The sequence below is a fragment of the Struthio camelus genome, chromosome 10 (assembly GCF_040807025.1).
Source record: "Struthio camelus isolate bStrCam1 chromosome 10, bStrCam1.hap1, whole genome shotgun sequence".
NCBI classification, from domain to species: Eukaryota; Metazoa; Chordata; class Aves; order Struthioniformes; family Struthionidae; genus Struthio; species Struthio camelus.
Genome location: NC_090951.1, coordinates 21,756,894 through 21,780,599, shown reverse-complemented (window position 1 = coordinate 21,780,599; position 23,706 = coordinate 21,756,894). Strand labels below are relative to the sequence as shown.

The 23,706-nt window shown below is 50.6% G+C and overlaps 1 long non-coding RNA gene across 2 annotated transcripts in view; it reads left to right on the top strand.

Annotated features, from left to right (window-relative positions):
- The window catches only part of LOC104146286 (uncharacterized), a 39,916-nt gene extending 16,421 nt beyond the window's left edge, over positions 1-23,495 (top strand). For both annotated transcript variants that reach the window (XR_011143108.1, XR_011143107.1), the window contains 3 exons: positions 13,155-13,315; positions 13,712-13,901; positions 14,468-23,495. This is a non-coding gene — a long non-coding RNA (uncharacterized lncRNA). The remainder of the gene's footprint in view (positions 1-13,154; positions 13,316-13,711; positions 13,902-14,467) is intronic.
- The last annotated feature ends 211 nt before the right edge of the window (positions 23,496-23,706 follow it).

Sequence of the window (23,706 nt, the reverse complement as noted above, 5' to 3'; positions counted from 1 at the left end):
GGCTCTTCTCCACATGTAACCTGCAGCTAATAGAGCTGCAAGTGCTCTCTGACAAAGGCATCTGGGGCCGTTTTGAACGCCTGCCGTCAGACCAAATTCTGCTGTGTCCCCTAGCACAAATTTGACAAAAAACAGCTGACAAAAATGGAAAGACTGTAGGCCTTAGGCTTATGTAACAGGGGCAATTATTTTCTTCAGAGTATGTGCGTATAGTTGTATCCAGGCCAAGATGCTACATTCATAAGTGCTGGTGGGTTAAGAGCAAGCAGGATAAAAAGCCCTAATACCAGACATTCAGAAGGAGGATCTCCTCCTGAACTAGGACAGTGTGAAAAACTAGGCTATGTAGGAAAATAAGTAAGTTCGCAGGCAAGTAAGCCTGTCATTATATGGGTTTTAGCAGAACAGACTGCGGCTCGTGGTAGCAATAGGACGGGAAACTAAATTGAACCCATCCTGCCAGAGGAGCTAATGGGAAGTTTCCCATGGCCCATGCAGCTGTTGTATTTCTTCTCAGACCAATGTAAGATGCAGCTTTTGGCCCCGGAGCTGGTGGCTGTGAGACGGGACATCAGCAGCGGTGCACAACAACTGAATGTGGCTCAGCTGTATGGAGTGGAAGTCACTTCTGTGGGAAGGTCCAGGTTTTGTTGGCCAACAGAGACTCAGGGTTAGAAACAGGTTTTATTGGTACTTCAGGGGCAGGAGAGACCCTCTGGACAGTGGGTGTTCAGACAGCACAGGCTGGGTGTTGTAATTCAGACCTTCATTCTTGGTCATGAAGTGAACTCAGAAGCTTGGATTATCAGTTCCTTGGAAACCAAGTTGTCTTGCATACAACCCCTCTTAAATTAGGTTCAGTTTCTCAACCCTTGATCGCTTTACTCCATCAAATTTCATTCGGTGGGAAATCAGTCTCAAGGGTTTTGCTAATGCTTTTCCAAGGAAGCAAGGTTTTGCTATTTCTTTTTCCTTTCTCCAGCTTATTCTATTAATATTTATTGCACTGGCGGGTAGGATCCTGAATTAAAGTAGCTGTTATTTCCCTGTCTCCCTCGTGCTTTCTTGTACGTTTGATCAATGTTCAAGGTGCTTTCATTTCATATATTTACTGCCCTAGATTTTCTGTTGCAGCCTCTAACTGCGGTTGTGATTTGTTGGCAGGTCTGTTGAATCCACTTCTCTGTAGAGCTGTCTTCTTCTGCTCTGCCTCTTACTCTTTCGATCCCACTGTAAGGAACTAGCTGCTTAGGACCTGGTCACCCACTGCTATCTGCTCTGTTTTAATCAGTGTTGTATTTGAGCCATATATCTGTCAACACTGGGGACTAGTGGAGACACATTTCATATCTGAAGGTGGTGAAGAAATTCTCCATGGGGAAAGCATCAGCCTGAGACATTTTCCTGCCCAGAACAGAAATGTAGTCTTAGGCATGTGATGAATTTTGGCATGAGTGACTGAAGTGCAAATTCCTACACTTCTGTCCCACTGTTAATGAGCTATAAGAGCGAAACCCAGTCCTGAGCTGATCTCTGCTGTGTTTTGGAGAGTTATAGTTTCTGTTCAGTGACCTGGGTGAATTGTTCTGTCGGGCGGTGAACAGTTGCTTTTCACATGCTGCCTTGCTGTCTGTGTTTCCCCCTATACTCAAAATGAGTAAAACAAATGCTGGGTAGCTTGCAACTTTGCCTTTCAGCATGGCAGCAGTCATGATGGTTACTTGACTTGGCTGTTGTTGCAGTAATGCCCTGCAAAATCAAGGCTGTCATGTCTACGCTGTGGTCTGACATCTTGCACCGAAGCCCTTAAAATGGGCGATGGGAAGGTGGCTGAAACAAGCAGGGGAGGCATCTCCCTGGTCACTTGGAATAACTGCGATGCTCTGGACTGGGCGATGTTTGAGTGGCTGTTTCATTCCTTCGCCTGTGAGATATTTGATTATTCTCGCTGGGAAAGAGACTTCCTTCCTCAGTGCAAATCCTTGTATCAGGCTGGGAAAGTAGTGGAATTGGTTAGATGAATCCACTGGGAAAATGCACTGAATAGAAAAACACCATTGCTGCCTTTTGGAGCTAAACAATTCAGGGGCCCAGCTGCGGGCATTTGAACATCCGCAGTGCCAGGATGGGCTCTGCTCCCACTAAGCGGGACACAGCTGCTGTAAATCACAGCAAGGGCTGCGACGTCACCCGCTTGAGCAGTGCCGGAGCCAGCTTCCCTCTGCGGTGGGCAGGAGCCACCGGGGACATGCGGCTGGGCTTCCCCAGGCACTGCTGTGCTCCTAAAACCAGCATGGCCCTTTTGGGCTGGGGGAGTGGGAAAGGTTTTAGGGGGGACAACTGTGCATTAATATAGCAAATGGCTTTTGTAAGCTACCTTGGAGAGGAGAGAGAGGGGGCTGGCTGGCAGCACGTGGGCTTGGCTCTTTTTTCCTTCCAGCCAAGCTGTTGGAGGGTGCATACTCATGCGCTGCAGCAGCTGGGCATAGCACAGACCTTCAGCTGAAAGCAGCAGCAGCTGAGTGATGTAAGCCACCTTCCTCCTCCATGTCTTCTCCCCCAGCTCCCCAGGCCCACACTCCACACGCCACTGTCTCATCCCTGCAGAGCTGCTCCTCTGCCCTGCGCTGCGTGCACACAGGATGCTAACCCCATCCATGGAGAAACCCAAGCTTCATCACGGGTGGGTACAGCACACAGCTCGATGTCACAGCCCGCAGGCACAGCTGGTGACCTGGTTGTAATGGGATAACATATTAGGCGGTCAATAAAAATCAGAATGATCATCTGTTTGTTTCATGAGGCCACCTATGATCCCAGGACCACCAGATCGCTTAGTAAGTGAGCATGGAGCAAGCACAAGAAGATAGGGAAGAAGTGTCATTGACCTAGTGGGTCATGTCAGGTAGATCTTTAGGTTTGGTCCACCAGAAAGGAAATGGTAGGCAACAGGGTTGAATCCAGCAGCAAGCTGTGCATTGCCCCCACATCAGAGCATGTGTTGGTGTGGAGACAGGCATGCTGCGCTTGTGTCGCAACCCACCCGTTGGATCAGAAAGTGGCAGAGGCCAAGAGGGAGCTCTGGAGGCCCCCTGCTCCAAGCCTGGTGCCTTGGAATGGGGTTTTCCTCTTCTCCTGGCAAAGGGGTCAGAGGCAGGACTGGCGTCGCATCCATGATGTATGATGGATGTGTGTGCGCCTCCTGTGTGGCTCTGATGTGTTTGCAACTGGGATTTGCCCACGTTTGCTCATGTGCTGGATGTGAGACATGTCTCGCACGAGGAGGACAGAGCTCACACATCGTGGCTGAGCTTGCCTGTTGACCACAGCCTGTGTCCCAAGCACTGCAGCTCTGCCCTGGCCTCCGGTAGGAGGGCACTGCAGACCAGCGGTGCGGGAACTGCGGGCTGGCAGCTCCCAGGAGGCCAGTGACTTGGCTCGCAGGAGCTTCGACTTGAGTCAATGTTTGCTGATTGTGCTGCTGAGTCAGGTCCTCGTTTTCGGGCCGAGTCATCAGCCGCTGCTTCCTGGAGCTCATTGTTCAGCTGCGCTTCCTTCCTCCCTGCTCCCGCTATGCTAGTGCCCCTTGCTGCGAAGGGCAGAGGACAAGCCCTGTGACACAAGCCGGGGGGCGTCTGAAGGACAGCAAAGGGGAATCGGTCGAGCTCACGGTTGGTGCTTCCCCATTTTTTTGGCACAGCTCTCTCTGTGTCCCACTGCAGCAGTCACCCACAGAAGAAGCCAGACCCTTCTGTTGCCCTCAGACTGCTCTGGAGCCAGGAAGAGTGCAGAGGGGATTAAGTCTTTACTTTCCTCCTTCCCAACAGCTCTTTCTGAGGGGATGGAGAAACCAGTCACCACGTTGTGCTATGGGGGCACATACTGCTTCCTGCTCACTCTCAGTTTTACTCCTGGATAAACTGTGCACTCAAAATCCTCTGCTACCTTTTGAAAATAATCCCTAGATGACAAGCTAAGTTTATGGCAACATCTCATGGGAAAACCATGCTTAGATGCTCTGACCAAAGTGTCTCACTTTGATAGCTCCCTATTTTTAGATAGCGATTATGTAAGAACGTGTATTTTGAAGAACGTGTTCTTCAAAGACTTTTGCCTTACGTAAAAGAAGAGACAAACACAAATGGCTTGAAAAGTGCTGAATGAATGATTCTTGGTGAAGCTCGCTCTGTCCAATTTGTAGACCTTTTACTCAAAACTCAGTTTATCTCATTGTTTAGCACCTAAGCTTTGGTTAACCTCAGGTTTACAGGCAACAGTCTCTCTCAAATATGCCCCAGCAGTCATTCACTCCGATAATTAACAGGTATTGTACCTTCCTCAAGACCAAACAGATGTCATTTCTGCTCTCTTTAGCCAATTGTGTCTTTCTTCTTTGTGTCGCTTCTTTTCAGCCCTCTTTGAACATTGGCGGGAGATAAACCAGAGCCAAATTACACCCTGCAAAGAGAGTACAATGGAAATGATGGGCAGAAGTGGATTATTGGGAGAATTATTCATTTCTAGGGCATTTTGGAGGTAACAGAGCTGTGATACCTCAGCGCCATAGAAGCAAACAGCCTTGGGCGGGTCAGGGCCAGAGACTAGGGGTGCCTTGGGTTCTCTGGGGACCCCTCACTGCTGGCGTTCACCCGGCTCCTGCTTGTGCACCATCCAGTCCCAGGGCTGATGCTCTGCAGGGCTGCCCTGGGAAGGTCAGCTCCTCCTGCTGCTGCTCACGCTGTAGAAAATTCCCTGGTAAAGCCAGTCCTCAGGCCTCTGGCTTTCTCATGGCCTTCTGATTTATGGTACCCTGACAGTACTTTCCAGCATTCATATCATCTTTCTTAATAAAAAGGGGGAAAAAAAACCCATTTTCTCCACCTTGCCTTGAGTGTTTTTCCTTTCCTGTGTCTTCTTTTCTCTTTTTCCCTTTCCTCGCACTGCAGTTTTGCTATAGAGAGAGCAGCTTAGCTGGCCCTGCTGGCCTTTCCAGACTGGGAGAAAGCTCTATAAAGAAAATAAGGGGAAGGATTTTACTCTGCTTCCATTCTAAAAATAAAACCACTCTGTATTTCTGGAGCATCTTTCAGCTGCTGATTTCAAAGATCCTTAAAATTCTCAGCTAAAGAACATTCCCAGCTCCCCAGGGAGGGAAGCACTGGATATTACTAGGTTGCAAGGCCTTTGGAGGAAGGCCTGCTTCTTGTCTGGCGTTTTGTACAGCCCCTGACACTGCGAGGGTCCTGGATTACAAGAGAGAATATGAGTTTGTCATTGAAGCCGATCACGTTACAGTGACTTGAGCCCCCAGACCTGCCTGCTCCAGCAAAAAGGCTTTTGCTGGCTCTTCAGAGCAACCCGGGATGTTTCCTCCCCTCTTTTAACATTTTGTCCCAAAGCTATGAAGGATAGAGATGGGAGATGGGCCAAACTGAGCCTTTTGGACCTTTTCCAAGCCTCAGGGAGGGGCATTTTTGAAGAGACAGCATGAGTTTATTTTAAGAGCTCTAGTTGTTAAGAGATCCTGGGTGTTGTATCGGGCTTTTGACAGGCTGAAAAGGTTTGTGGAAAAGGGTCTGCCTGCTGTGGGGGAAAAGCATGGAATTCTCTTTTTCTCAGAAGATTAAATGCATGGCAAATGAAGGTATTTTTCTCAAAACCTACCCCTTCACCCCCCCACCCCCCCCACCCCAGACCAGCCAAACTGTAACATTTGGGTTGTATTCCAGGCAGTGACACTAACCTTTCAGAGCAAATGGTCTTGAGGTGACGTTTCAGAACAGGAATAATTCGACTGATTCTGGGTGGGAAAATCTACATTTTCTGTAGCTGCCCTTTCTGTAGTCTGAGGCTGCAGAAAAGCACCTTCACTCAAACCCCGTCAGTCCTTCTGCCTCACTTGTTGGGGAAAAAGCGTGCAGTGGCTACAGATGTCACGCCGCAGGGTCCTCTACAGCGGTGATAATACTTTTTCCCGGCTGACATCCAGCTCTGTCCTCCATGGTGTCTGCGACAGGAGTGGAAAGCTGATGCTGCGAGCACTGCTTACCTTACCCAATTAGCAAGGTCTTGCTGATGTGGGAGGGAAGCACCTTCTTCTAATGGTGTGAAACTTCTTGAGCTTTCTTCTTAAAACATATTTCACTTCAGCGGAGAATAAGGCTCTGCAGGGATCACTGCCTGTCTCTGACCACCAGCAAATACGCTTTCTGTGCCTGTCTCCTCATCGCCCCTGAGTCCTCTGTTAAAGGTAGCGGGAACAGAGATGGACACTCCTTGGGAAAATGAGAGAGAGGGAAAAATGCTAAAGAAAAAAGTATATGTGGCGCCTTCTTGCATGGCACACAAGCGCCAAGAGCATAGATCTTTAAAACTCCCAGACCTCGTGCATAAGGAATCAGAGCCCTGCTGAGATTTCCCTGTAGTTACAGATTTGTGCTGCCAACTCCAGTGCAGCTGTGCCTACAGACTACGAGAGGAAACAAAATGGCCCAGCTGCCTGCAGGACTCATCCTGGCAATGTTTCGCCAGCCCCTTCCCAGCACGCAGAAGGACGTGTGATCCCTGTAACCTTTGATATCCTCACGACTGTTTTGATCTTTTTTATCTTTCCAAGAATCTCTCTTTTCCAGTCATATTTAACCAGCCTTGTAGCTAAGGCTTTCATGTGCTGAGGCATCAAAAGCTTTTCTGAAGTCCAGGGTGAATCACGCCTACTCCTTTCTCCTTTCCATATTTTTATTTCCCGAACGGACGATGTCCTGCGCACCAGGCGATCTCTCCCATTTGCGGATCTGAGCTCTCTTTATCTTGAGCCCTGACATGGAGAATCTCAAAACAGTCCTATCTTCACCCTATTCAGCTGTAAATCATGAACCTAAATACCCATTGCAGCTTCTTTTTAGTAATCAGAAAAACTGCTGGGTGGGAGCCTGGCTGGCTCAGGCCAGGGCAATGCATGTGGCAGGACCCTGCTGCTCTCATGGGAAGCTGCTCGGGTGTCCGTGAAAGAGAGTCGAGGAAGTAAAAGTACCCTCGGAGGGTTTAACTTCCCTGTCTGAGCCCCCTCTGGAAAATTTCTAGGAGTCTGCCAATCTGAAAATGTGGCAAACCGCTGCAGCTGGTAGGTAATGGAGAGCTGGTGGTACTCTGTGTCCTGTGGCACATGGGGAAAAAGAAAAAAAATCTCTTATTTTATCTAGTCTCTAGAAAACCTTTCGGAGTGGTGGCCATCCTGTGGTCAGGGTGGAGGAGCGATTCCTGCTGCTTTTCACCAACCCTGACTTTGTGAGCCCTCGCACAACCAAAAAAGCAGGAGCTGCTCTTGGGCCAGTGGCTCCCTGCTCGCCGTCAGGAGCTCGCAGCCCCATACAGCGCTGGCTCTCTAATAGCTTCCTTTCCACCGCTGACTGTTTCAGCGTAATTATTATTAGCTCTTTAACCTTGGCCAGAGGCATCATGCAATTAATTGAAATCTAGTAGCAAAATGGTGGTGATAGGAGGGCTTTCGAGGGAAAAACTGCACAGACTTCTGCGGTGGGAAACACCAAACTCAGCAGGCCCATTTGTGTAGAAAAAGAGGGGGGAAAAATTAGTATATTTTTTTAAGGATGGTTTTCTGAATTATTTTTAGAACCTCATGCATGAGTGTGAATCGTGGGTTTAGCCATACTAAAGATCCTTTTTATGGTTTTGCCTTATCACTATTCCAACACGCTCAGCTTTACCTGCAGTTTGACATCGGTCGTATCTGGCCTTACAGGCAGTAGAAATAAGGGCAAATCTGCTCTCTGGCACTGCAAGCAGTGTGCACGCAGAACTGGAAATCATATTCCCCTTTTAGCTGTATTTTTCGTACTGCATGTTGTTACTGTCCATACTGCTTGCTGCTTTAGTTTTACAGATTGTGAAAAATAGATCAAAAAGTGCCATGACTGCTAGAAGTCTGTCTGTTGTTGTTGTTTTATCTATATCTTAAGATTACCACCACTAACTCCGTGGCCTGTCTCTCCGTTTGTCCTCTGCTTGTCATGTCTCTGACTCCCCTTGCATTAGCGCAGACCTTATGACCTGCCAAGCAAACTGCAAAAAGCTATTTGTTTGAAAAGGGTCGGAGGAAAGACTGAGGGTATGTTCCAGAAGTGGGGAGCTTTTGCCTTGCTTTGATTTGCCGGTTGGATGGTTTAATTCGGTGCTGTTTATAACTCTTTGATGTGGCTGGTGCTTTGGGTCTGTGATGTTCATATGGCTTTTCGATGCTGCAGGGTATTCATTAGCATGTCACTAATTGTCATACTGCCTGGAGCTTTTTGCATGGCCTTTTCCCCCCTGTGGTTTAAGACTTAAAAAAAAATACATAAGGTGGGGTTTTGTCCTTTGTCTTTAACTCAGCTCCAGCCTATATTTTTTGGCAGTCGGGTGAGGGTTCCCGCGTGCAGCAGGTTGCGAAGCCTGTTCTGTGCAGTGCTGGAGGGGTTAGTGTGCAAAGACACAACATGAAAAAATGTGCCCTGTGGCTTTAGGCCCTCGAGCGGGGTTTTGAGTCGCCTCTGGATGGCTCTGCCTCTGCACGTGGCACCTTACAAGCATTGCAGCTTCCTCGAGTACGGCTCAGCTGGAGGCGATGCTGCAGCCCCCTTGAGCCCGCTCCTTGCAGCCTGCCGGCCCCAGCCACGCAGGGGCTGTGCAGCCCCGGTGCTCGGCTCCAGGGTGTAAACTGAGTCTCAGCGTCTCCATATGGGGAGAGGCTGATGGGGATGAGTTTGCTCAGTCTAGGGAAGGCTATAGGGGGAGTCTCACTGCTGCTCCTGCTACCAAGAGGGGAGAAAACGGAGCCAGACTCTTTCCAGTGGTGCTCAGGAGGATGGAACCAGAGGACGCAAGCTGCAACTGGGGAAATTCAAGCTCGTTCCTCTCGTCCGGGGCAGGAGCTCGCTGTTGTCCCCAGATAAAGATGCAAAGCTGCTGCCTGCTTCCTGCATGCCCTGCTGCTGTGTGGTGACGTTGCACAACACCGTGCGGGGACATCTGCCTCATTTGCTCCCATCAGACTAATAGGGTGATTTGGGTGAGGGGGGAAGAGGGCAGGCAGTGACCTCCCGAACAGTTGGGTGGGATTATGCTCTTCCTCTTGAGCACATCACCATAATAAAAAGCAGTTCTGTTTATCAATGCATCAGCCATGCCCATTTAGGAGATTACCATACTCCCAATCTCATTTCTCATGAAAGAGGATTGCTGACTGTTTCCTCTCCATCGGGAGCCCTTTGCGTATGACTCTTTATCTGCTCGGGGTGTTTATGTAGCCACAAGCAGGAAAGTTCAGTTTACTTTCTGCGTCATCAAGAGCTGGGAACTCGACAGGATAATTATCTTTTCAGGAACATGCGTACAGCTGCAAATCAGTAGACTTTGGCATCTCACTGGTGTCAATAATATATATTTGCCCTGTGCAGATATTTAATGTTTATTTAGTTCCTCTTTCCTGGACTTCTAACTTGGCATGAGATTCGGCTTTCTGGCTTTTGTCTGGCAGTTAAGCTAGGGCGTGTGAGGTCTGCACTAAGGTGCTGTTCTGCGACTGAAAGCGTGCTCAGTGCTCGCAGGGTCGGGGTCTGCAGGTGCTTTTGCTGGAGGAGACGCGTGAGCCTCCTCGGGGCAGGTCCAGAGCCGTGCTGCTCCACGTGTGAAGGAACAGGCTCCTGGCCCCGGTGGCCCTGGCTTTCCAGGAGGTCCGTCTCCAGCTCTGCAGTTACAGTCACGGGAGTTACGCAGGGAGGCGCCTTCTTCAGATGCCGACACGAGCGCCCAGCCTGGGCTGGGGTGTGAATGATTTATTTGGCATAGCCCTTCCTTCCTCTCTCTTTGCAAGCTGCAGGGAAGATGTTCTGGTTCTCTTCACCCTCCAGCAGGCAATTTTTGAACTAGGCAAAATGCAGAAGGAAGTTCATTACCGATACCCAGCACATGAAATGCAAGATGTGAGGTGTTTTGACTAGTGCTGTTCAAACAGAGGGATCGCACAGGGAGGTGTTGCACTTCACACATCAAGATATGCTCCTGGAGCATTGGGTTTCCAGCGCATCAGTTCTAGATTAGCATCCTGATATTTTACGCACAGAAAGCCCCTGTCTGCACTAAGGAGCCTATAGCCTATGTGTAAAACAGGAGAGCTGATAGATACAGATGGACTAACTCGGGAGAAGTGGGCAACACCAGGAAAATACCAGTGTGCAGCGTGAGCCGAAGTGCCACAGCCAGCAAAGGGTTGTCAAGCATTTTGCGTGCGTCAGAATAGCAAAGTATCCGCTTTTTCCCAGCGGCAATGAGTCTTTTCTCCAGCATGGGGGCTTCCCTGCTGACGCGCCAGGACCGCGGCTGCGCTGGCTCTGTCTTCGCCCTGTTCGCCGCTCGCTGCCCCTAAGCAGGACGCTCTTTGGCCGGGCTGCAAATGCGGGAACTGTGCGCAGGCAGTCAAAGCAAATTCATTCAAAGTGAATGAGTGCTTGCCAAGGGTGTTTTTTTTTTTTTTTTTGGCTGTATTCACAGAACACAAATATACACACAGGAAAGGGAACCGTGTTTCTAATTCTGTACGAAACTTTTATTCCCCCTTGGCACACAGCGGTTCTGAATGACGGAGGCTGTTCCTAATTCTCTGCCCTGCACATTGAAAATGTGCTCCATCCACACCACACTCTTGGAAATGAAGTAATTTGCATTGCATAGCAATTTTCTGGAGATAAATACAAGGTTCAGTGCTTGTGGGGACAAGGACGCGGCATCCTTACTGCAGACTATTAAACCAGAAAGGAAAGGCAGCAGTGAAGCAGCACAAAAGGTCTGAGTTTCAGAAGCTTCCAAGTCCAAGGCAGCATTTTAAAAAATGAAAGTATGCTCTTGCCTTTATATATAGAGTATTTTTACCTTTTAGCTCCTGTTTGAGGGTGTGAGTGCCTAGGTGCATGTTTAACAAGCTGACTTCCCCAGGTTCTGTGGCAGTCAATAGTATTAGCCACATGTTTAAGGCATAAGCACATACCTAAATAATTTAGTGTTTGGGATTTAGGAAGTAACCATCCACAAACAGAGCAAGTTTCACCAACCTCAGAGTTTCCTATGGCAGCTGGTTTCTTTCCCCATGGAGGGTAATTAGTCAGACCGCTGCTTTCTAGGACGTGATGTGGGAGCGTGCAGGGTTATGAAATGTCCCCAGACAAGTACTTCATCCCACTGAGGGAAGGCAGAGAGCTCTTGCAAGGCTTGAATGACCCCTGTACGGGACATAACGGTTTTGGAAACACAGATGTTTGTATGTCAAGATAGAGGTTGTCTCCGAATTCATTCACCGGTCAAGAAAATAATACTGACACCCCAAATAAAAACAATCTGCCTTTTGGTATGGGTAAATATGTTAACACTTCCCCTAAAATCATCACTTTCCTGCATCTCCCAGTATAGCTGCATTATCTAAATTTAAGATGAATATAGCCAGACTGCTGGAAATAGCTGGGAACAATACCCCCTCTTTGAATGTTTTATGTCCTCTTCTTGTGCTGTTTCTTGAATTCGGATGTTTGGGTTTATTATTCTTCCTAGAGATAACACTTACCTAGGGTAAGCGTTACATACCCGCAGGGTTTGTAAGAGGGTCTAAAAAGCCGTGTCAGCATCGATACAACTGATAGCACTGCAACAAATCACTGCGGCGCTCTCGCAGCTCTGCCGTGGCGATTCGGATGCGGGTCGTTGGGCAACCCTGGCTCCTTTCCCTGCAAGCTCCCCTGCGCCTGCCCGGGGGATCCCATGCCGCTTCTGAGGATGCAGGACACCCTCAGCCTCTTCCCAGACACACTGGCCATGGAGGTTGAACTCCTGGGAGAGGTTCCTGGGCAACTCGGGCCAGTTTGCTAGGGGACGCTCCCCGCTCTTTAGTGCCTCTTGCCTTCTGGTGCAGGTGGCAGGGCTGCTGCAGGACCACGGTGAGATGTTTGTCGCCTCGGTGCGCTTCAGCTTGTGGGCTCTGCCTCGCTGGCGGAGACCCGTGTTTCCCATGACAGCCCGTATGACAGTACTGTATTTCGGACCTGGTGTCCCTTGGCGAGGCTGTAGGCAGCGACGGAGGAGTGGGGCCGAGTTTGCGCCGGACGTGGCCGGGAGAGCTCTTGTCTTCTCACGTCCAGGGTGGGAAGCAGAAAAAAACACGTCCTGCTAGCTGCCAGCTGAGTTTGCATTGCTGGCTGCGAGGAGGAAGGAGAAAGAGTTCACTGTTCAGCTGAGCAGCTTTCCTCTGGCAGGTCTCATAACCCAGGAAAGATGGCAGATTCCTACTCGATTTAATATTGCAGAATTATCCTTGATTTAATAGCGGAGAAGGAGCAGAGAAGAACGACCAGAGCGAGGCCTGCAAATGTGAGGGGAGAGTGAATAGTTTGAGAAAGTGAGCAGAATTCGTAAAAGGCTCAAGGCTTAGTAGCGATAGGAAAACTACAGGGCTTTCAGATCCTGGAGAAGTTAGAAAACACTAAGAAGTGCTTTCGAAGCGGCTCCCGGCCCTCCGAGCCCAGGGACGGCTGTCCCCGGGGAAGCGAGCTCTGGCTCTCTCAGCAGTCTGGCTCCGCAAAGCAGTTAAATCACTTCTGCGCCGCTGGATGGAGAAGAGCCGGCGCGATATCTTCCCCCGAGCTGCTCAAAGCGCGCGGCCCTTCTTACATGGCTGCGTAACGTGGTTAAATAGCAGCCTCGCTGCCACTGTGCAGATCCTGCCCAGCAACAAGCGCCTGGGTACTTTTAATAGCAGAGGTTGCACCTCGCAAGTGCTACTCAGCCGGGACGCGTGAGCAGCACTGCGGAGACTCGGCACGTCAGTGTCAAAATACCTGTCACGAGTGCGTGGGGACACCAGCATGCCTTTCCAGCCACAGTTGGAGACCGCCGCGCCGCCACCCTGGGGAGAGCGGCAGGCTGAAGGGAGTGAGGGTGCTGGGCCAGCACCACAGTTGGCTCCCAGTATACCCAGTTGGGGCAGGAGCAGGTAGACTGGCACAGCTTTACGCCTAGCTCCCTCTACCAGCTCTCGGAGGCTTGGACCTGGGAAGGCAGCCGTGGTGGGGAAACGCGTGTTAAACTCATCAGGTCCTTTCACATGCCCACAGGAGGGAGAGGAGGCAATGCAGCACCTGCCCGGAAGAGCCCGAGCGTTCCCGGCAGCGAGAACGTGCCTCTGCGGGCTGCCGCGCAGCCGGGCTCTGCGCTGGCTTGGGCTCGTCCACCACAATGAATTAAAATCTGTGGACTGAATCTGTGGAAGGAGGAGGTAAGGAAGTCACTGGGCTGATGGGCGTGATGTTGGTGCGGGAGCCAGGGCCAGATCCCCCCCGGCTCTCCCATAGCTGCTCTTGGGGACTAAAACCACCCCCTCTCCCTATGCACTCTCCTCCCCATTAGCCAAAATAATCCTTCAGCTATTCTATGCCTCCTCTTGGAGGAGGGAGTCAGGTGCAGGCACCCAGCTTTAGTACAAATATTAATAGCAATAATTGCAGGGATGTTTGCCCAGATAGGAGCCAGGAGCCATCGAAAAAAAAGCAGTTTGTTTGCAACCTTTTAATCACTGCAATCCCTAAAGCTTTCCCAGCAGAGGTCTGGGCCTTCGCAGCGGGAACCTAAGCCTGCTGACGATAGATTTGCTTTTCCTATCTGCTTTCCCCAGGCCTCATAGAAGAACTGAGAAGTGCACAGATTGCAAGTTTGGACGCTGGGCTGAACCCTCCCCAAACGACTCGGGCCTGCCCAACTCAGCCGCGCTCGCAGCAGCCAGCTTTTCACGAGGGACCGTTCTGGTTCCTTCCTACTTCCAGCCGCAGGTGACTCAGCCTTGGCCAGAAGCAGGGGATTCGGAGGTAGGAAAATGCAAGGTTAGGGAAGAGAAGGGGCTCGGGGAAGCAGAGCAGGGCTTTGTTTATTTGCCTAAAATCTCTGTTTGAGGTTTGGGGGCAGCGTGGTACATAAAAAGCATTGTGTGTGGATCTTTCCTCATCTCAACTTTATTCATCTGGTTTCTTTCCGTAGCCCAGCATCATCTCACATGGTCTCAGAGGGTTGTCAGCGCACCACGGTGTGCATACAGCCTTGGGCAGCGTTTCCGGTAGCTCAGGAATTGGGTCCCAGACCATACATTCCCTTAGCAGACACAGGGGCCCTCCAGGAGGCACCAGCAGTCGAGAGAGATGTGCCCCATCCTGTCGTGGGCGTTGGGCATCCCAGGCTGGCTGGAACGGGGGGCGTTTTCGCAGAAAAGCAGATCCTGAGGCCTGAGCCGGCAGTTTCACTGTGTGCAGAAATGCAGCTTTAAAACACTGAACAGCAGGACACAACTGGCAGTGTTGGGGGACGAAGTTTCACCATGGTTATTTTGGGGGAAGGTTATATATTTTATTTTGCTTGTGCACGTCCCTTCTTTTGACAGCTACTAACGCAAGTCTTGCTTCGTCCCTGCGTCCACCCTGCATCCGCCTGCATCCGGGGGGGGCCCCTGGAGCAGGTGCCGCTTTGCGGGCAAAGGTGACCAACACCATCGCGGCAGCAGTGCTGGGGGCAGCTCCGTGGCCGGCACGAGGTTTGGCCAGGCTGCGTGCCGCCGGGCAACGGCTCGTGTGCCTCTGGAGGACTTCCCGCCGTGCTTTGCGGCGCCGTCCGCCAAAGTCAACCCGTTGCTCGCTGCAGAGAGGCAACTCCAGCAGGAAATCCTCAAACGAAAGGAGAGGCTGGGGAAGACCCGGATGCTGGTTCCCCCATGCGCTCGACCGCGGCCGTGCTCAAGCGGAAACTGCGGCCCCGCGGGAGGCAAGGGCGTATTTGGAGCTCCTCCAAATTACTGAGCAGGTGGGAACGTTTCCTGCCCGGCGTCTCTTCACCTGCTGCTGGCGGGCGAGAAAAATACGACGAGCCCTCGAGGACTTAACGGATGGGTGCGATGCAGGAGCTGCTGGGGAGACGTCGCTGGTAGCGGCTGCGGGAATCTGCCCCGCCGCGGGTGGGAAGGCGGCACGGGAGACGGGCTGATGGAGATGTGCGCAGCCCTGAGAAGAGCCGGTGTAGCGGCTTCTCCCGGAGGGCGGAAACAGCGCCGAGCGGAGCTCGCACATGTGCACCCACTGGTTTCCATGGAAACCCAGCAAAAGGAGTACTTAAAAAGAAGAGGAGGGAACGAGGCGGGGAGGACTTCAGCGTGGCCTCCGATCGCTGCCTCCGTGGCCCAGCGGGACCGTGAGACGCAGGTGCCTCGTGACGAGGTCTCCTGGCTTACGTAGTGATGGTGGCAGTTCCCCTTCGCCCGCGGGCAGCTCGCGTTGCCTTTCTCTGCCGCCTTGCCCCGGGGCTTTCCGAAAACGTCCCGCGTGCCAGGACTGCGCCAGTGGGCGCCCGCCCGGGGCCCGCGTCTCCCCGCAGCCTTTTGCTGCAGTCGCAGCACGCAGAGGCAGGCGTGCGCGCGCGTGGTTTTTTGCAGAGGCGAAAAGAGCTGAGAACAGAACCTGCACTTTTAAATCACTCCGTGCCTGAATCCTTTCGGAGACATAAATAATATTCATAACATTATATGTTTTTAAAAATATAATACAACAAAATGGCCCAACCGGCTCCCAAAGCCCGGATCTGGCCAAAACTTTGGAGCATCCCCCGCGGCACAGAGCAACGCCAGATGTGCAGCGTGCCAGGCGCGACCCGCCGCACGGACCGGACGTGAGCAAACCTGACCAGCCTCTTGGTGTTCAGGGTTTGGCGAGCCTTTGCCTCTGCCTTACAGGGTTATTGCCCTTTGCTGGAATACTGACTTTTCCCCTTCAAGCCCTAGGGCAATTAGTGATTAATACGTTGTCCAGAAATAAGTCTTAAGAAATCCATAGATTTCCTTCTTCTGCAGGCAGACTCTCTTTTTCTAGGTTATCTGTAGCTTTATATAAAACTGAGAAGTTGAATAGCAGACTAAAATAAATGCCATATTATTATTTAGTCCATGATATACTAGGATTTTTTCACCAGTGAAAGAAGAGTCAATCTTTTCCCTGATATGCTGATTAAATCTTTTCTTAGCCACCCTAAAGCGAGTTGTCTGGTCCAGGGGTATAGACAATGTAAAGAGATCAGCCTCTCGAGAAGGCAAGTCATCCCACCCTACGGCGAGAGCCACGTTTTGGAGGTCAAACCCTGACCCCACTGCAGCCTCGGCCCCAAGTCATATGAGCCATCAGTTGCTTACGCAGCTGAAGACACGAAAAGCCACCGTTCCTGACCTTGAGCTCCATGTGACAACGGCGGATGGGAGCTGCAGCAATTGATATGCTGCCCCGGGAAGCGATCTGCTGCTGCTCTCAGCTGTGTTACCTTCAGAAAGGGTGAAAAAGGAGAGAACAGGAAAAAGTCAATGGATGATATTGTCGCACGTGCTCCCTCACCAGCGTCTTTCCTCCCGTATCCACCGGGCATGACCTGAGGCATAAAGGTCAGAGCCAAATCTGGGCAATGTCCCACCTTCCCCATCCTTTGCCCCGGTGCAAGGTCTGGATACCTGACACAAGGGATCGGTCCCAGCACCGAAGGCAGCCCTGGAGGTGGGGGTAGAGGAGGGTGCGGAGCATTTCCACGCTCCATTTCACCCAGCAACAAATATCAATTGGAATCAAACGGGAAAAAGTTGCCAGAGAGTCTGAAAAGTCTGTTTGCTAAATACCCAAACATCTGGGGAGCTGTCTCGTGGTGACAGCGCAGGAGCGGAGACGGGCTTACACTGTGCACCTGCAACTAGTGTTACGACACACACCTGCAACGAGTGTCAAGCAATAAAAGCACCAGAGGTGCCTGACAGCCCTTAGCATGTGTTTGTCTGCTGGGGAGGAGCAGAAGCAGGTGAAGGTGAATTTTGCTTGTTTTGGGACGAGCCGGGTGAGTCTGCAAAGAGCAGCATGGATGCGTGTCAGTGCTCGGATGAGGAACAAGCCTGAGGGGTGTGATTAGCTTTGCAAGCAGGACTAGCTCTGGGTGAACGCTGCTGCCTGCTGGTTCCCCAACCCTGCTGAGGACTGGGCTGGTGTTTTGGATGTCCTCCCTCACTAACGAGTGCTGTTTCCCTTTGCCGATGGGGTGTACTTCCACTCCGGGACGTCTGTGCAGTAACCTCTTTGCCCACTTGCCCTCCCCTGGGGACTCATGGCTGGCTGAACCCTTTCCTCCAGGTGAGCTGTGGCTGCCCTTGGCAGGGACCTCAGCAAAGACAGCAGCTGTGCTGTGCTCCCCCTCGCACCCCTTCTGTTCTGTGGGGCTTGAGCCTCCCTTTCCTTAGGACTGCTGTTTCTCCGTGAAAAAACCGCCTACAGAGAGTGTTACCCTGCTCCAGCACCCGCTAGAGCTGCCCTCCATTGCCTTCGCAAGGGAGGAAGAGCACATAAGTAGGGATGCTTTCTCAAGGTTGTAATAAAGAGGAACTGCGCTAATATTAAATTACGTGTTGTTGCAGAGGCAGCACTTTCAGCTGGGGAGGAATGGATGTGCCTCGTGTCACACAATGATGGCCCCGCTCAGCAGCCTGGGGGTGTGTGAGGGCTGGTGGAATGGCCACCAGCCCTGCTGTGAATCGAGGCATGAGGAAGAGGTGAGAGCCAGGTGGAAAGGAGTAACGGTGCAGCCCAGGGATGAGTAGTGCAGCAAGGATGGTATGGCCAGTCTTCCCCACCTGCCTGGGTCAGCTGTGGCCACTGGCTGGGAAGGCAAGCCAGCATGAGGGGGCACACCCTGGGGATGTCTTAGTGGCTTGGAGGGTGGCCTGTCACCAAGGCCAAGCGATGCCAATGCCTTCAGCTCAATGCTGCCTCCCCTGGATTTGGCACATGGGGTGAAAAATGAGGCACCTCTGGCAAGAGAGCACCAATTTCAGCCAAACTTTCTTTTGGAAAGCATCATATCCAGGAGAGAGTGATAGCTGAGGTGCCAACTAGCAGCTTGTGGGGCTCCCAAGCAGGCAGGATGCAGTCTACACCAGCCTGTATCCAATGCTAAGGAAAATTTTCATCATCAGCCCAAACACTGTTATGCGAGCCCCCCTCCAAAAGAAAATCATAACTACTGCTTCACCCTGTCAGTGTTAGCCTCAAGGTTGCGATAGCCCTGTTTACACCAAAAATCAGAGCCCTCCCACAACTAATTTCTCCTGCAAGAGCCTTGGGGAAGTGGCTGGGAAGCAGTCTTGTAAGTGGTGAGGGTGAAATCTGCCCACCAAGGGTGAAAGCAATCAGGAAGACAAGAAAACTGGTAGGAAAGGGATGTCCTGTGAGTCAGGCACTAATTCTTTTCTGCCTGGCTTTCCTGTGTGGTCTGCAGCACGTTGTGTCTCCATGTGCCTTTCCTCCCCCGCCTGCAAGAGGGGTCTCATCTGTAAAGGTGGTCGGGGACTTGTCCTGCTCGGCTGCTTTTCAACAGAAAACTCTGATTCATTGCAAGAACAGGCCAGTTTCAACAAAGATGTTTTTAGGAAGCTGCCAAACTTCCAGAAGAGAAGGAAATCTAAAGAAATCCTTGTGCGATACCAGAGCTTTCCCCAGAGCTGTGGGAACATGTGCCCCGTGCTGCCTGATTCAGTAGTTCCTCGACATAATTTTCCTATACCCGGAAGAGTGTCTTAATTGCAAAGCTATTAAATAGGCTGGAAGGGGCTTTGCTTTTTTCTTTGAAAAATGACCAAGATGGAAACACTAAGTGTATTTGCTGGATAGGACAGCATCTCTCCCCCAGCTCCAGTGGGAGAACCTCTTTCTTTCTCCTGCCCTCTACCTAGTCTCATTTAACCAGACTGTAATGGTTTTGACCGTTTCTCAACCTTTGCTCCTAGCAAACTGGTGTTTCTGCACATTGGTTTTATGCTCTGGGTTTACAACAGCTGAGAACCCAGGCCTAGGATTCAAGCTTGTCAGAAATGGGTAGGAGATGATTTTGAGGGAAAAATGGTGTAGGCTGATGCAGTGAAGCCTGGGTCTGCCTGTCCTAGCTCCTGGTGGGTTTGTTGGAGTTCAAAAAAGAAAATCACTTGAGGCAAAGTACAGCCTGGTGTGCCGTGCTGGGTAGCTCCAAATAAACTCCACACACTCAGCATCCTTCTCAAATTAGTCAGCCATGCTCCAAGCATAGAAATAAGTAATTAAATGGTTTGTGGGAGATGCACTTAGTTAAAATGAGCATGACTGACACATGCTGTCTAGGATTCTTGTTGTGTTTGCACTTTGTCTTTGGAGTTAAACCAGAGCCCACGTGGCTGGCTAAATGGAAACATAATCTCCAGACCTTTTTCTGGGTTTCTCAGCTAATCCAGATTCATCCATTATAATGCCTTTCAGATATAAGACAAGGATACCACTCCCAGAGAAGAACAGTGACATGGGGAGGACAAACTCTGGAGAAGAGTTTGGATGGAAGAGGCCAACTGCAGCAGAGGGACATGCTCCTGCTGCGGAGGACAGGGGATCCTTTCACTAGCATCTTCTCCACAGGCTTCAGCGGATTGTGGCATTGATCTTTCTCTAATGATAATGTACCCAGGAAAGGTCACCAGTGAGGGTCCAGGCTGAGAGACATGCAGTGGGGCCCAGGGCCTAGGCAAGTGTTTCACCCTCCTGCCCTGCCTGCTGGTGCTCTCCAGGCACCCAGCTGTCTCCAGAGGGCACATAAAAGGAAGTAAATAAGTGATTGGAGAGACTCAGGTTACAAATGTACAAGCATAGGAAGCAGGTGTATGTATTCCCTGGATATTAATTGCCTCTAAAATGTCTTTTTTTCCAGTGAGTGAGTACTTTAGGCAACTGGATATACTACATAAAGGAGAACGTGTCAAGCAGTGTGAGTGTCGTCCCACCTTTGCAGTGCTGTGCTGATGTTCCCTGTGCTGTCTCCCTCAGCTCCTGTGTGCTCCCTGTGCTGGGGAGGGTTTTGGAGGGTCCCGGGTGAACACCTTTGCCCCAGCTCATCAGGCTGCTAGCAAATGTCTGCCTCCCCACACAGATGTGCATGTTCAGCTGTTTCTTGGCAGATGGGCTGGTGGATGGCCAGGTGCTCACAGGAGCACCTGTGGGACTCCTGTGCCTCTTGAAAATGCATGGCACTACCTTCATTTGCCATGCAGGCGCTGACCTAAACATTGCCCTCTGCCAGGGCCCTCTCTTGCTGCTGATGCCACTGCCAACACAAGCAGCATGGCCTTGCCAGGTGGCAGGGCATCCTTTGGAGCTGCCAGCTGCTCCAAGAGGCTTTCCAAAAGCTCATGGTTTGTTTTTCAGGACCTGCATGTAACCCATGGGCTGTGACTTTTTAAAAAATAATAAAAAAAAAAAATTGGAGAGCCCCACTGCTGCAGAGGTTACAGCAGGGTCTGCATAATCTGTTCCTAACTTAATGAAGACTCTGGCTCCAGAACAGAGATCCATTCTTTTTGTTTAAGGGGACCATAAGTCAAATGATAAGTTAAACTGGGTGTATGCTTGAGTTTTGATTTCTTGGGGAGCACGTTGCTTCTCCTGCTCCCTTTCTTTGCCATATTATTAAAGAAGGGAAAAAGTGATGCACAGGGAGGTTATCTTCTCTGCTGAAGACTGAATGTACTTTCCTCTGAGTTCTCCATAAAACTGTACTGCTGGGGGATCCTGCCCATGCTCATTCCCACCCAAGGCCTGAGGCTAGTCCCTTGCTGGCCACACTGGGTTTTCATGGAATGTTCTGCTTAGTACAGAAGGAAAACCCCTTCAAGCTCTGGAATCTCCTGGGTTTAAACAAGAACAGGTCAAAAGAAAGTGCTATGCAGCATCATGATCTGTTCTGAAATGTTTACCACAGGCTTCCTAAATGGGGAGCAGAGCAAAACCAATGTGAGAGCTGTGAGGGTCAGTGGGACTGGGAACTGGTTGTGTTCCTTCCACTAGCCCTGCCAGTTCCACTGGTCAGCCTTTCCTCAGTCAATTGTTTATGACAAATCAAAAGCAAATTTGTGTTGTTGGCTGTAGCTGCATTTAAATTTAGGAAAAGGAAAGACTCTCCCTTGGTTGAGGAGGATCGGGTTAGAGATAGTTTGTTCAAACTTGACATCTGCAAATCCATGAGCCCTGATGGGATGCACCCACGAGTGTTGAGGGTGCTGGTGGATGTTATTGCTAGGCTGCTCATCATCTTTGAAAGGTCATGGAGAACAGGAGAGGTGCCTGAGGACTGGAAGAAAGCCAATGTCACTCCAAAAGGAGTGCCCAAAAAGGGCAAGAAGGGGGAGCCAGGAAAATACAGGCCTGTCAGCCTTACTTCCATTGCTGGAAAGGTGATGGAACAGCTCATCCTGGAGGTCATCACTAAGCATGTGGAGGACAATGTGATCAGGAGTAGTCGGCATGGATTCACCAAAGGGAAATCATGCTTGACCAATCTGATAGCCTTCTATGATGGAATGACTGGCTGGGTAGATGAGGGCAGAGCAGTGGATGTTGTCTACCTGGACTTCAGCAAGGCTTTTGACACTCTCTCATCACATCCTCATAGGTAAACTCGGGAAGTGTGTGTTGGATGAGTAGATGGTGAGGTGGATTGAGAACTGGCTGGATGGCAGAGCTCAGAGGGTTGTGGTCAGTGGTGTGGAGTCTAGTTGGAGGCCTTTAGCTAGCAGTGTCCACCAGGGGTCAGTCCTGGGTCCAGTCTTGTTCAAAGTAGGATGAAGGACAGAGTGCAGCCTCAGCAAGTTTGCTGATGATACACAACTGGGGGGAGTGGCTGACACACCAGAAGGCTGTGCTGCCATTCAGAGGGACCTGGACAGGCTGGAGAGCTGGGTGGAGAGGAACCTCATGAAGTTCAACAAAGGCAAGTGCAAGGTCCTGCACCTAGGGAGGAATAACCCCAGGCACCAGTACAGGCTGGGGGTTGACCGGCTGGAAAGCAGCTCTGTGGAGAAGGAGCTGGGAGTCCTGGTGGACAAGTTAACCATGGGCCAGCAGTGTGGCTTGTGGCCAAGAAGGCCAATGGTACCCTGGGGTGCATTAGGCAGAGTGTTGCCAGCAGGTGGAGGGAGGTGATCCTGCCCCTCTCCTCAGCCCTGGGGAGGCCTCACCTGGAGTACTGTGTGCAGTTCTGGGCTCCCCAGTACAAGAGAGACATGACACTACTGGAGCGAGTCCAGTGAAGGGCTACAAAGATGATGGGACTGGAGCATCTCTCCTCTGAAGAAAGGCTGAGAGAGCTGGGCCTGTTTAGCCTGGAGTAAGAGTAGACTGAAGGGGGAGCTCATCAATATGTTCTAGTATCTGAAGGGAGGGTGTGAAAGGGATGGGGCCAGACTCTTCTGCGTGTTGCTCAGTGACAGGACAAGAGGCAAGGGGCAGAAACTGAAACACAAACAGTTCCATCTGAACATGAGGAAAAACTTTTTTCCTGTGAGGGTGACTGGAGCAGGTTGCCCAGAGAGGTAGTGGAGTTTCTTTTGCTGGGGACAGTCAAAACCCACCTGGATGCGATCCTGTGCAATATGCTCTAGCTGACCCTGCTTGAGCAGGGAGGTTGGACTAGATGATCTCCAGAGGTCCCTTCCAACCTTGGCGATTCTGTAATATCCTTCAGAGAAAGTGGGAGCTCTGCATCACCATTGCTAAGAACAGACCGCTCATGCCACTGGCTTGTGTAGTGCCCTGGATACCCTGGGGATCAAAGGTGGCTCTTTTGGGTTTTTTTTGCTTGATTTCACATAATTTCTGTACTAGGGCTGATATCCTACCTGGTTTCAGACAAGGTTGGTGTCTTAGCCAAGACCTGGCTAGGTCACATCTGTCATTAGAATCAGCAGGAGGAGATGAGCTTTAGCATGATGAAGTTTTTAGAGCACTTCTTACTGAAAGTCCCTCAACCCAACTTCCAATGCTGAGTTGGGCAGGAAAAAAACTGTGCATGCATTTCCAAAAAGTCAAAACCTTTTGTCTCACCATTTTCTAAATTAAATGTTTCTAATGTTGGCCTTGAACTGACCTTTGGTTGCCAAATTACCTCTTCTGAATTAAATGTTAAAAGCAAAAAAACAATCCTGAAAACAAAATGAATCATTTAGTTTCACCTATGGAGCTCTTTTTTTATTACCGAAAAAACTGAAAACACAATGTCACATTGGCTCACCCTGAGATGAATTTTTCTTTCAGCTTGTCATCATTGAATGTCAGTGAATGAAAGAAGCAATTACATGAAGAGCATTTTTATGACATTAGAACAATAAAAACATACACCAAATCCTCCTGACTTGCAGTCCTCTGTCTCCAGGGGATCCTGCTTGTCCCTCTGGTTTCTGTGGCCTTTACAGAACAGATCCTGGGGTCCCCATGTGGGTGCCCTTGAGGCCCCATGTCAACCTTTTGCAACCAGTCTGACCTGACCTGGGCGTAAGTCTTTGCAGAGTGGAAAGGCCTGGGCAGGGAATAAGGGGGATGTGAGCCCACCTCAGGGGCTGCAAAGGTCCAGCCTGCTCCTTCCTTGCATTAAGAGAGCAGAGGGATGAATACTGCCACATCGCACTGGAGAAATGTTCCCAGACCTTTCAGTATTTATTGCGATTCTTGTGATTTTTTTTTTTTCCTTAAAGCCTTTGCTCCTGGAGTTGAGTGATTTATAAGATGAGCTTGCTTGTCTTCCTTTCTTAGTTTTCAGCTT